Here is a 14,488-nt window from a genome sequence, read left to right on the forward strand (position 1 = left end):
ATCTTCCACCCTGAGTCTCTTATAGAAATATTAGTAAACTGCAGTTGAAATATATCTCTGCAAACAGTAGGGAAGTGTTCTCTGTTCTATTTGTTTAACACAGCAGAAAACAGAAAAATTTTGAACTCTAGCAGTACAGCTATATGATATTAAATTCCTGCACAGTACGAATGCCAGCCAGGTCTCCCCAGCTTTTTACTCAGTGTGACTGTAGGAAGATGTTGAGCCCTGTCTGGAAAACATGAAGTTTACATCGGAGCCAAACTGTGCCATCTGCACCACTGGGCAGGCAGTGAGGTTGTTCTGCTCCTCTGCTGCTGCTTTTTCCACGTTCCTGTACCTGCTTGTACGCAGATATATTTCAGGGCACACAGGAGCTGTGTGACCTTTCTGGCTGCAGCTGTGCCAGCTCACACTGCTGCAGCTCCTATTTGTCCTTGGCTGCTCACTGCTGCGCCCCTCCCAGGGTTTGCCACACTTTCTCTCTTGCCAGCAGAGCTTTCCTGCAACCACCTTTTAAAACATTTCAGGCAAATCGAGACAAATTCACAGGATTCAGTGGGAAACTTGCACACGTGTCCAGCTCAAATAATAAATCCCAACAATTCAAAGCAGAGGTCCGGGCTAATTTACAGTAATTGAAGTTGATAAAGTAATGACACCATAAATAATACCTGTTGCTCTGAGAACCTTATATCTCTTATTTTTTCCTTTTATCACCAAAATTCTAAACACAATTAAACTTCCTCTACCATGATAGTTGTGGTTTGAAAAGCCTGCCTCATAAAATTGCAATAAATAACCAGACCTATTTTATCTTCCACCAAATCCCCCTATAAGGCCTCAGCCTCCTGGCAAATTTCCAGCTATAAAGATTTTGTTGCTGTTTCCCATCCTTTTATTAATTTTAAAGGTACTTCCTCCCCAGTCTCCAGACTCAGGAGAAGAAACAGAGAGTGCATGACATGCAAATGTTACAACAGAGCCAATTCCCCCACAAATTGATTTGTTTGGTACAACCTACTCTATTCCATGTCTTTAGACAGAAAGCCCTTCAGGGCACAGTCTGTCTCTTTTGTGGTTAAATGACACAAAAGGCTCAACCTGCCCTGGGGATCTGGGTGCTATCTGGATTCTCTGAGATGCTTTATCTCACTTCATTATCAGGCCATCCCAACAAGATATCATCAGGCTTAGTCTGGTGAGGCTCTTCAGCATTTGTCATCAGATGTTAAATCCATATAAAAACGAAGTACATTCCTTCTATTTCTTCTAAAAGACCTCCTTGTCCTTCATCTCCCAGGACGTCAATCTCAGCCCAAGGAAGCCATCGCTAAATTCGGGTGCAATTTAGCACACACAGGATGCTGTAGTTGTTTGCAGCCCAGTATAAGCTGGCCTCCTAGTCAGAAACAAAACCTCTCGTCAAATGTGGATTTTTAAACATGCAGAATCTGCAGATGCCATGGTCATGGCAATAAGTACCTGGAACACAAATCCCTGGGAGCATTCTGGCTCCACTGCCCATATGGAGTTATGAAATCACCATGCAAATACAGAGTGTTTTCTAAACTGCTCATCACTCTAGCACCAAACCAAATACACACAGAGACTGAATTACCTCTTGTCCATGAAGAAAATATTGCTTTTGATTGCAGGATTGAGGTTTTTGGCAGGCTACCAGGGAGCTCTCAGTGTGGTTGCCTGTATGACCCAGGAGTGTATATGGCTGGAGGGCAAACATAAGATTCCTGCTATGCCAACATATCAACCTTTGTAAACACAAATATGGAATGAAAAATAAGAAGCAGCACAACCATATCATGCCATAGGTAAGTGCTGTATTTATTATCCTAATGCAAATGCTCTGAATAAAAAGATCTTTGTGGGGATCCCATTGCCTTTTCCATCAAAATTAAAGCATTTCTAAACCCAGAACAGCTGATGGGAATATGTTTTCTCAACTTGATAAGAGATCCCAGAAGGAGAAATCTAGTTTTAAAATATCTATTTTTTTTTCTTATTGCCTTTTCAGTTTTTATTTCCATACACTATGGTGTATGCCAGTTATCACAGTGTATCCAAAATGTACCCTTGTGATGCAGTGTTCCAGAAAAACAGCTCTCCCTGACCCCTCAGTCACCAGCTCCCTGCCACTGAGCAGGCTGCATTCTGTAGGAATAGTATTTCACATAAAACCTGTGAGGCAAATGAAATGCAAATAATTTGAATTGTCTGTTTTCAATGTTATAATGTAATTAGAACTTCAATTTGAAACTGATCTGCAGAAAACAGATATTTTTCTAAAGTCATTTTGATTGTCCTGTTTTTAAATTTTGATAGAAGATATCATAATGATGAGAAATACCAGGATAGCTGTTTCAATCCAGTTTCACTCTTTCAGCTAACTTGCACCTAAGTTTTATACTAAATTTCTTCACAATAGATCTGGGAAGAAATTAATAGCTCTTGCTGCGAGATGTGTGAAATGTAATGATTTTTTCTCTAAGTTTGCTCAGAGGATACACATTTTTCTGAAAACCAAACATCAACTTTCTTGTCTTCATCTGAATTGCAACTCTCACATTTTCATGTGCTTAGAAACTCAACTTTCTACTCTTCATTCACAAAGAATCCACAGGCACCACCGGAATGAGAGCTGTGCCAGGGGTAAGGCAGCTTCAAGATCAAAGTGCAGATTTATCAAGAAAACAATGAAGAATAGGAAAACAAAACCACTTTAACTATGCAAAGTCATTGTAGATTCATACCAAGATTTCACTCAGTACCACATTTGTGAGCAAAGGCGAGAGGCAAGTATAAAAAAGAAAGGCAGAATGGCATTAATGAGATTGCAAAAATGCAGCTGAGAGATTTCTCTCTCAAGTTTTACATGTGTGTAATATAATCAGTGATGGATTGACATGCTGGAAGTGAGAGGTTTGGAAGATTTTCTGTACTGTGGAGAATGTCTAGTTTAAAAGTGATGTTGTAGCTATTCTGAGTAGTCTCTCCAAAAATGTTATTGGAGTATCTGTGGCAAAAGTATTGCAATATTAAACTTTCCTAATAATAAATTTGTTTCACTCTTCTTAGAATTTACAGTGTTAAAATGCAGGCATGCCTACAGGGAGAAATTAGTGTTTTCCTGTCTGCAAGACTCTTGTTCAGATATACTACAGAATGCTATACTGAGAGCCTCAAAATATGTAAAAAATAGTTTCCAAATGTCATGATCAAGTCAATTTAAGTAAATAAACCAGAGAAATAGAATATAAATGTGGTACTAATGCATTTATTCTTTGATGATCCCTTTTAAGATTTTTCTTACAAATCCATCAGTTCAGAACTTTTCTACTTGTGTAATCACTGACCAGTTTTGTGGTTTACATAGCACTCCTGTGATTCAGAAATGAGGGCAAGTACTGACTTCCACACACTTGAGTGTAGAAAAAAAGTCAGGGAATGATCGTACATATATTGTTAGAAAAGGAAAAAGCAGTGTTAGTAGGGGCAAGGCTCTTTTTTGATTGTTTGTTTTGGAACAAATTCAGGAATAGAAGGATATTATTAGTATTGCAATGCTGGCAGGACATAACCTCCTCAGGTCTGGCTGCTCTCATTAATTCCAAGTAAAACTGTGTCTGCTTTCTCTGCCCTATGGTAGAACTAACATTCCTGTCCAGAGAGTGAAAGGCTTCAAAGACATTAGCATGAGAAGAATAGTTTTAGGATTAGCACATATGAGGTTCTTTGAATATTGAAGACAGGATTTAGAATCACAGCGTTGCGCTCATTCTATGGCAGAATCCAGATTTCACTGATGTTTCATTCAGGATCTTTTTGGTCGGTTGATAGCAGGAGGAAGGGGCAAGTAAACAGGCAGAGCCATCCTTTCCTTCTCTGGAAATGTTTCTGTCCTATGCCAATTAAGCTGAGGCGCTGGTTGAGACAGGCAGAGGCAGATTTAAAGGGTCATCTTCTCTCAGCTCCGACCACATTTCTACCACCAGCTGCACCTTCCTGTCTTTGATTGCCCCCCGTCTCTGATGCTTTTGTGATTTGGTCCAAGTTACAAAGCAACAAAGGGTTTTGAAATAGGAACGTTCCTAACAATTTGTAGATGACCTTGCAGCCCAGGTTATATTCCAATCATCTCACTAGTTGGTCAAAGATTAATTCAAAAGCCACATGTAGCTCTTGAAACAAAATTGCAAATTTTGCAGGCTCATAAAGGGCAAATATAGATGTCAGGAAAGTTTTGTCTTCTGTGGACTTTTTCTGGCAAGTAATGTAATCAAATGGCCACCTACAGAATATTCATGATGGTAAAAGTATGTTTGAAAGATCTTAAGAAATGCCCAAAAGTAATCAGTGGATACATTAATACTTTTTGTCAGATTAAAGAATATCTTCAGAACAAGACTGAAATCATCTGCTTGGCAAAATTTTCACAGGATCCTCCACAGTGACAGCTTCTCAAAACATCTAGCTTTCAACACATCACAGATGCTGACTTATACCAAGTAAAATCATAAACTTTTATCTGCAAGTGATATTAACATTTGAGTGTAGAAATGTGTTGATTCATCTCTACTAGAAGAATGGACAACTTCTGTTATCTTTTTATGATGATTAAATATTACCTCATAACCTTCTAACTCAGAATTATTTTGGCAGGTGGTGGAATTCAAAATTAATACTTGAAAATAACTGAAAGACTATGTTTATTTTGCTATTAAAAAAAGAGAGAGAGAAAAGCCAAAGAAAAAAGAGAGGCAGAAATTATCTTGCTACATGAAGATTGCTATTTATTCTGGCTGCTAAGACCTCATCTAGAAGTGATGTACGAGTACCCTATTATACTGTACTGTGTTAAAAGTACCAGAATGAACAGAAAAGTTCTGAAGTGGTGAGTCTGGGAGGGGGTATTATCATGACCTGATGCCCTTCAGTAAGAACCGGATATGTTCCTTCTTCAGGACCCATAGGGGAAGCTCTCAGAAAATGAATAGGACTGTAAATCCTCTAACAGTGCTTAGCAATCCAGACCTGAAACCGCCCTATGAAAGGCAGTTTAGCAGTAAATTTTTAAAAAATTTAAAATTCAAGAGGAACCTAGAAGATTTCTTGTGCTCCTCTTCAGTCAGTTTTTTACTGTAATCTACATAATCACAGTAGCAAAAGAGAGTAATTTAAGGGCTGCAACACACATAAGATAACTTATGAAAAGAGGTGGGATAGGTCCTTTTGCATGTACCAATGTGTCTTCAGAGGAAAAAGTTCAGAAAAAAGTCTGACACAGTAGAAAAAAGCCTGTGTTTATTTTTACTTTTTAAACTTGTATGGAAATTTGTGATCTTAGTTTGTGTTTTCTTGAAGAAATTTGAAGAAATCAATATTTGGGATGGGAAGAAGGCCTGTAGTCCTTAACTTGCATCAACTACAAGAGTGCAGTAGGGAAGGACTACATCTGGTGTAGAAAAAGCATCTCAAAATGCCGTTAAAAGTAAGTAAAAACCCTTCAATGAAAAGAGTAATCAGCAGAGAGCTAATGAAGCAGGATGATGAGTGTTGAAATATTCTACATTCTACTATGTCTAAAGTATGCTTTAGACACAAGAATCCAAATGAAAGCAAAACTATTGGGGATGGAAATCAAGTACCTAGATGACATCCATCCTTGATTACTGGAAAAAATGGATTTCCAAATTATCTAGATATTTCTGATTAATACAGTCTCTATTAATGCATCCATCTGAAACACAAAAAAATGTGATTCATGACCCCTGCACTATGTTGTAAATTTTGAGGCTTTGAGGGGCTTTTACTAAATATCTGCTAAATCTTTTTAATGTGAACAAAGAAAAGTTCTGTGACAGGCGGAAAGCTGCCTTTTCTGGATCACTGGTCCCACACCTTACAGAGCAGGAACTTCTCTGTGGAAGATGGGACTCACTGTTAGATAGGGTACCTGGAGTTTCTGGTAATGAAAATCAAATATATTAAGGGTTATGCCACATATCTATATAAAGCATAATTCTGTAGTACATTGTTGTACAATTCACTCAATGAAATTAGTGGGAAGGGAAATTAGAAGCATTTACACTTATTTTGCACCACATTAAAAAAGCCCTTAGGTGTCAGGAAAGAAAGGACTGAGGCTCCTGTCACATCCCTGATGAAACAGGGGAAATAGAAAATTAAAAATTTTAACCTAAGACAAAGCATATTTTATTTTCATGGTATCCACATAGATCCATCAAAGTAAAATGTTATTCCTACAGTCAAACAGGATTTCAACTGTTTATGTTTGTGCAAACAGGAGTTCTGAGTCTCATTTGTTACTGAACCACTGTAGACTTTAATAGCTTGTGATTTTAAAAGGTTCTCATAACTTGTTTTAAACTGTTTGAATGCAGCATGACAAAAACAACTGAATGTGATAATCTCATTTCACTCATATCTCATTTTATTCTCCTGTTTTGTGTTATTGAATCACTGGAACTCACTCTTTAATAATTTATCAGGAACCTGATCAAAGAATTAAATGCTCTCATATTCCTTGACCTAGAGGAAGTCAGGAGTAACAAATACTTTATAAGTATTCAGATCTCAGAAAAAATACTGTTTTAATGATACTTCTCCCAAAATGCCCTCTTCTCACAGGTGATGTGTTTTTAACAGTCTAAACAAAAATTACTGGATAACTCTACAAAGACATTTATAATGATTTTACAGAATTAATGAATCATCAGGAAAATAATATCAAAGCACAGCTGACTGGGTTCCTATTCAACACTTCTGAATCACTGCTCATTGAGCAAAGCAATCACTGGACAATGGGGGTTTTGCCTGAGCAAAATGTGAGTCAGGGGACCTGGACTCGCATTGTCTTCACTGGGAGTTTTGCCTGCATATGGAGTGAGCTGAGACTCGTGGTGAATGGGAACCATTCAGAGCATGGCTAAGCAAAGCACCCAACACATCACCATTCTGAAGTTAACACTAGGTGGTAGACATAGCTGGAAGAAATACAGACATTTTTGGAGCCATGTGAAAGGCTTGTATAAAGCAGCATTTTCAAAAGCATTGTCTCTTATTTCCCCTTATTTTGGCCTAAACGTTTTTGTTTTGAAAGGCATCTGGCTGTTCGCTCTGACATTCCCTTTGGTTTAACAAATTAATTAAAATAATTTCCTTTCTGCACGCAGTCTGTAGGCAGAAGAGGCACTTCTGTTTGGAAGGGAGGAGCTGACATCCTTGCAGTTTAGAAGGCAAATCTGTTCCGCTGTCCATACTCTCTATCACTATTTAGTTGGAGGAGGAAGAGATTTCCAACTAGCCAGCTTTCAGCATGCAGCTATGCAAGTGCATATCCACTGTCTGTAAGACAGCCCAGGCTACACATTTATGGTACAAACTCCTCCATGGATCCACATCAGGATGGGCGACAGCCTCCCAAACCACTGAGAGCTGGTATAGGTGGAACACAGGTAAAAGCTAAAGGTGAAAAAGAAGATACAATGAACTAAAGAAAAAGAACAAAATGACAGGAAAAGAAGAAGGAGAAAATAGCATGAGTGAACAGAGGAAAAAGGAGTATTACAAACTACCCAAATAAAGCTCGTAGAATAAGGAGTGGTTTGGAATAGGCATCTAAGAATCAAATAGGGCCAAGGTCTGACTTTCCCTCATAACTTGGATCCATTGATTAAAATTAAAACAAGACCTGTTCTGAGTAATTTTTCTCTGACTCAAAGGAAACTAATGGTGGGCTAAGGGCTAAAACTGGAGATAGAATAAATGGAAGTAAATGGAGAAGGAAAGCAGTGAACCTGCAAAAATGTGGGGAGTAGTTATTTTACCAAGGAAAAGAGGGCAAGGGGGGACAAGGACATGAAGGTAACTTGTCTTGGGGTAGAAGTTTAGAATGAAACAGAATGGATGGAGTAATTGACAGCACGAAAACAAATCTGATATGCAGCAACTACTGAATCTGTAAATGAGGGATAGGTTGCTGTATAATGGGAGAGAGATTTGATTTATATCTTTCTTTTAACGATTTCTGGTCCAACTGAAAAGACTACTGTTTGTTTTCTTTCTATAGATGCATTTATAATATATGTCAGAAAAGCTTTCATTGTATGTCACAGAAATCTAAATAAAAACAATGTGCAGTGTATCAATCCTTTGTCTTGTTACAGAAAGATGGCATTAAAATGTGGATTCAATGTATCTTTTTTGTGATTGTAATTAATATTTAATTACAATGATCTGAACTTCTTTGTACAACAATAGTATTTGTATCCTCCCAGAAGCTGAGTAAGGAAATGAGTGCTGACAGAAAAAATTGAAGTAATATATCATACCAGTGACATGCCATCTTTCCTTTGAAACATACTTGTCCACACTATAATACTTAATTTTTCTATATATTTGATGACAGGCATTTGATCATACTTCAAGAAGAACAATAAGTAATAAATATTAAAGGACAGTTCCTGTTTTAAGCTAATTGCTGATTACCAATGAGTTCTGTGAACTCTGGATCCCAACAGAGAATGGAATTTCAGAATGAAAAACACAGCAAGAAAATAAATGCTGATCACCACACAGCCTGAGTGTCTGGATGCCAGGGATACTATGAAACAGATATTTTGAGATCTTCCGTAGTATATTAAACAGACATCCTCTAAAAGAACCCAATTACTTTAAATCATCCTAGCCTATGTGAACTAAAGATATGGAAGCAAAACAGACTTTCTGCCTCTCTGTTTTGCAAACCTGATACTGCTTTTTCCTTTGCTGAAAATTTGCATGTTTTCTCAGAGCCTGTTTCTTTCTCACAATAAACAATGCAAAGCCCTCCTGCCAAAAAAATGTCCAAATGCTAAACAGTTGCTATTATAGTCATTATTATAGCAGCAACTTTGAGCTGCATGCTTTTAAATTATAATTATTTTTACAAAAGATTTTTGTGTGTCTTGATTGCAGTAATTATGATTCCATAGTAGTAAATGTCTATTTAAAAAGTCATGTTAGCTTACTGCTCCAGATAAATTAGTTTCCTTAAATGAACTTCATACAAATGAGTGGTTTTTTCTGTATTTATCTGACTTGCTATACTAATAAAAAATAGGATTTAATAATAGGATGTATTAAACAGCTGATAAATTATTGTTTCATTATAAAAATAACTATGGACAAAAATGTCAAAGGAAAAGCAATGTTTTTTATGAAAAGTGCTTCGTGCAGATAATACCATATTCTAATTCAGAAATGCTCATGTCTCTTTAGTCTTGTTTCTCACCTTTCTGCCTTTGCTTTGTAAGGAGGACATGTCAAGGAAAAAAAAAAGGCAGAGGAAAAGAAAAAAATAATCTGAGACCAATCTGTTGTACAAGCTAGCACATGTGCTAATTATAAGCCTGTGTCTTGTTTAAAGAATATCCAATATAAACAACACAGGATCCAAGAAAGGGGCTTCTTCAACAGCAAGTTTGGGAATTAAGACAGAAAACAGTTCAGCCAGTGGGACACCCAAAAATGATGCCATTATCCCAAATGAGGACCCATGTGGGACCATTGCTCTGTCAGCACTGTGGCAGGCAGGGGTTGGAGGTCAGGATGTAAAGCGCCCGTGGCAGGGAGTGCTCTCTGCTGGAGCATCCCCAGGGCACTCTCAGAAGCTCTGCCGGTTCACAAGCTACTGAAGTTCAGCAGCTGATCAGAGAAAAGGCTTTTAAAAAAAAGGAAATGGGGAAGAGGAAACCAAGAGGGACCTGAGCGACAGGGGGTAGCAAATTTCTGGCTCCAATGCCATGCTCTTTTGTAACTAGCCACAATGCAGCATTAACTTTTCAAATGAACCTGCCTCTCCCCCGGCACCCATTTAAGTGGTCGCCACTGGCTGTGGGAAAGCCAGTGAAGCCATAGTGTACAGGCGTTTGCATCTGAAATGCAATCAGCTACCGACGAGATCCCATTCGATTTCTTACAATGACACAGCCCCATCCTATCCCCAATCCTTCCTAGACAACCTTGCTTATTCTTCAGTGAGAATCGCGCCATTGTACGTACAGACATTCACATCCTTGATAAGGCAGTTAGGGGAAAAGTTCACGAGCCACATCCTCTGCTGGTGTAACTTCGTTTCCCTCCCCCCTTCTCCCAGGAGTGAGCGCTGATCTGACGCCCTGTGTTGAAAGGAAACAAGGTTGTCTATTCAGCTGCAGTCAGACATACAGTGTGTGTTAAGGCTCAGACAGCCCATGATGCTGAGTGGAGATACCAAAGGTTCGTGTTTCTCTGCTGGGAATTTTCACAGAGCAGAAAAGGAATGCCGCCTTTTTTGTGTGTGACTTCCGACTGCCTACTGACAGAGCTCAAAAGCATAAAATCACATTTATTCTCACGGCACAAGACCTCGAAATGCAGGAGGATTTGTTGGCTGGCTTGAGTGAGCAATGTTAAGACTGTAATGGGACACTAAATAGAAACACAGAAACAGATCACTGAAAAATCAAAGTCCTGCTGATTCGATTGGCCTGTAGAGCAAGTCGTTCATCCTATGTTAGGCAAAAAACTTAACTTTTCAAATGTTTTTTGACAGAATAGTAGCATTTTCTAAAATAATTTGATCCTTACCATCAACAGAACATTTTAACAGTGACTTGGGGTTTTTTTTGAAAAGTGAACTTGACCAATGGTTTTCAAAATCTCAAAGATAAAGTGAAATTCAGTGTAATCAGTATAAGCAGTTTCCTCTAGAAGTGACCAAGACATGCTTGATTTATTTCATGGAGTGGTCCTAGAAGGTGTGGACTGGATTCCTGTAGGAGAAACAAAACCTGATCATAAGTCTAAAATGTGTTTTAGGGCACAAAATGATGTTAGAACCAATTCAATGTTGCATTGTGCAGATTCTGCAAACTTTGTACTCAGAACCAGCTATGGATCTGCAGATCTTTTCCTACAGCCCTTCATACTTGCCAACAGAACAGAGCCCATGGGGTTTTTTGATGATTGTAATGCACATGCTGACAAAATTTGGCTGCTTCACATTTGGCTGGCCAAAATGGAGGTATTCATCAAATTCCCCTTTGATATTTGAAAAGAAACAAACACTAAACCTCAATTTATCCTACTTATCTTAGCATGCTCAAAAGAGCAAGAGCCAACCAAGTATCTCAGAAAGAAAACCATGCCATCATCCTGTGGAAATATTCAGGAGCCTAAGGCTTAGCTCTGCCAAATATTTGTTGACTTGTATGGATTTAATTCAACCTCTTAGAGACTCAGCTTCTTCACTGATACAACAGTGTATAATGGTAATAAACAATTCTAAGCTGGATTGCAGCTTGAAAGGGAGTAATATATTTTCTTATTTTGTCCAGCTTAATTGAAGTCTGGGACATCCTGGCATGCCATTTACCATGAATAAACATATTCTTTCACAATTTTACTCCCGTTTTACCTTTATGATATCAACAGTATTTCACTGAGCTTCTAAGTAGAACTCAACACTTCAGATATTCAGCCAGCATTAATTAATATTGCTGTCTAATTAATGTGAAACTTGTGTTACTTTGAATCTTGAAGTTTATTTCAGCTGGGATCCATGCAGTCTCATGCCACATTTATTGCTATCTGGGAAATTAAAGGATTGTACAATTGGTTGCTTCCTTTCCACTTTTTGAATTTGCTACCACTGGCTTCCCTGGGTTTTTGTTTGATAGCTCTTGTCAGCTGAAAATAACAATGCTTTGTGTTGGAACAGCAGCTTCCCCTCTAATACCTTTACTTATTATACAAAGGCACTGAGATACTGTGCAAAGTGCATTTAGTGACGGACTTTGTCAGCCACAACCGCACAGCGCTTGGGTTTGCCACAGCACGATTTCAGCTGGCTGGATCCACCCTGCTTGGGATTCAGGTCCAGGTCAGAGCCAGCCCTTGCCCTGCACTTGCACTTCACTGCTTCGCAGGCTACCTGGGGCATTGCCAAAGAAGGGCTGAAGCTGGAACCCAAAGCACAGATTAGAGTGCTGAGCTAGTGTGTCAACACAGACAGGCTCTTCCAGGCCTTAGGTCATTCCTTGTCAGTTTTTATGAGGAAAACCGACCACCTGAAGCATGTAGAGGTTATTTCATCCATGTAAAATTGGTGGTTGCACTGATGGCTACCCCTCTGTGTCACTCTACAAAACATAACAAAGTTGTTCTGTATTTTTTGCCTTGGCTGATCCAGTCTAAAATCTACAATGAGTCTAACTTTTAAATTGGTCTTCCTAGAAACTCACACTGCTGGAAATGCTGCAGGTAAAAGAACATTACCAATAACATTTTAAATTTTTCCTAGTCCTAGTATTAAATACTGCATACTAAATCTGTTAAATCTACTGTATCTATAAAGGGAAATTCCATTTTAATTACCTGTGTTGCAGAGTGACACCATGCTATGAACTTACTTGACTCTTTTTTTTGCTATCCAGAGATACCTAAAATACATGGGGTTTTATAATGTAAAGGATAATACTCTTGAAAGTTAAAATCAATAAAATAAATGAGTGTCAGAAGATGAAGGAGAAAGGAAAAAAGACAGAAAATTTGGAACATATTGCCATAAAAGCTCTTCATATTCTGTTTATTTAAGAAGTGTGTAATAATATCTGTTGTTCTCAGAGAGATAATGGAAGTATCACTGTTGAAGTTAAGCTGAGCTCTCCTACTGATTATTGTTTATTTTAGTTTTGTCTCACTGAATAGTTAGTATTCTCACAGGATTATTCTCCTTTCTCATGGAGTCAGTATTAATGAAAGCATTAAATCATTACATACTTTTGGATCACTTCATAGGGGCCTGGCCCTGTCCCATTAAGTCATGTGTATCATTGCTATTCATATGAGCAGAGGGCAGGACTAGATGGGAGGTTTTGCAGAAAGCAAGCCATGCTCAAAAAAAAAGATCAAATAAGCAGATTGCTAGAGGGCAAAGGTTCATTAAAAGGTCAGTCCACATCTACAGAAAAAATAGCGAAAGTATTTAAAAACTGCACCATGAAAAATAATAATGAGATAGACATTTAAGATGCCAGGTGCGAGAAAATACAGCATGGGTTTCTGTCTTTGCAACATAAGCTGTCAATGTTTTTTCTTCATTTTAAAAGTCAATTAATAAGTTGACTTAGATGTTTTCTTTCTTAAATTAGACGCCAAAGAGCAAGATTCCATGGTACACAAATGAATCTCAAACCTACATTAATCATAAAAAATTTTGAAATTATTAGATTTTAGATTTTTTTCTCTACATTATGCATCATTATTTGAATCACATTCAATTTGAAAAACACTACAGCAAACCATCATTCTGACTACGTGGAAGTAATTATCTTAATTTTATTTTGCACCTATCTATTCTTTTTGAGTATTGCACATGGATCTTTTCCAGTCTACTTAAAATGACTTTTCAGGAAAATAATTTGAATATCATCATCATCATTTATAAACAAACCTTTAAAGATGAATATATAGAGATGAATTATATATTTAACATAAAATCATATACATTTTGATTTACAATATTTGTCTTTAAGAAAATACTTTCAATCCTTTTAAAGATGCACTAAAATGTAATTATGGAATATTTTAACCTGACATTACCAATGCTTAAAATGAAAGTGTTTTTCTAAAAAGGAAAGTTCTTTGGGAATTCCCCTGATTCCCATCAACAAATACCTTTTCAAAAACGCATACTTTGAAATGCTAGGAAAATTGGATGCCACTTATTTCTCAAAAGTGGATATTTTATACTTTTCATTCATTCATGCTCTGTTATTGAAACAGGCTGAATGGGGCTTGCTGTCGGTGAGTTTAAAGTGCCAAACAAGAGGCAAGTCTTACTATGTATTTTGAATATCTACAAGAAACATACAAAGGATTACAACTGATCGTGTTTTTCTCTTTCCTTGATAAAACTCCAGTTGCTTCTGAAAGATATGTCTGGTTCCCCACCCTGGGAAGAGTAGATCTTGCATAGCTGTCTTTAAGAATTAGAAAATACGGGATAGCTTTCGCACCATGCCTGTTTTTAGAGCAAAGTGGCATGCTCAGATATTTTATCTCTTGTTTTAAAAAGCACAGGGCTGGCGTTATATAATTATGTTCAGGATTTTCAGATGTCCAGCCTGGGATGTCTGAGGAAGAAGCGCTCCAGCCTCCCCTGCCCTGTGTGTGTGTGCGATCCTTCAATTCTTCCCGGATCCTGATTTTGCATTTCTAACGAAGCTGAACTGACAAAGCGTGAAAGTGGTCTAAAAGGAAAAAACAAAGAAAGTGACCCTGCTTTCACCGTGCCAAGACTAATCAATATTCCAGAAGCCCCGCTTTCCTCCCCTCTCTCTCTCTGCTGATGCGCGGTTCGCGGTGGGTTGGTTTTGTCTTTTTTTTTTTTTTTTTTTCCCCGGCGCTGGGCCTGCAGTCTCCT

Source organism: Zonotrichia leucophrys, chromosome Z, assembly GCF_028769735.1.
Source record: "Zonotrichia leucophrys gambelii isolate GWCS_2022_RI chromosome Z, RI_Zleu_2.0, whole genome shotgun sequence".
Classification (NCBI taxonomy): domain Eukaryota; kingdom Metazoa; phylum Chordata; class Aves; order Passeriformes; family Passerellidae; genus Zonotrichia; species Zonotrichia leucophrys.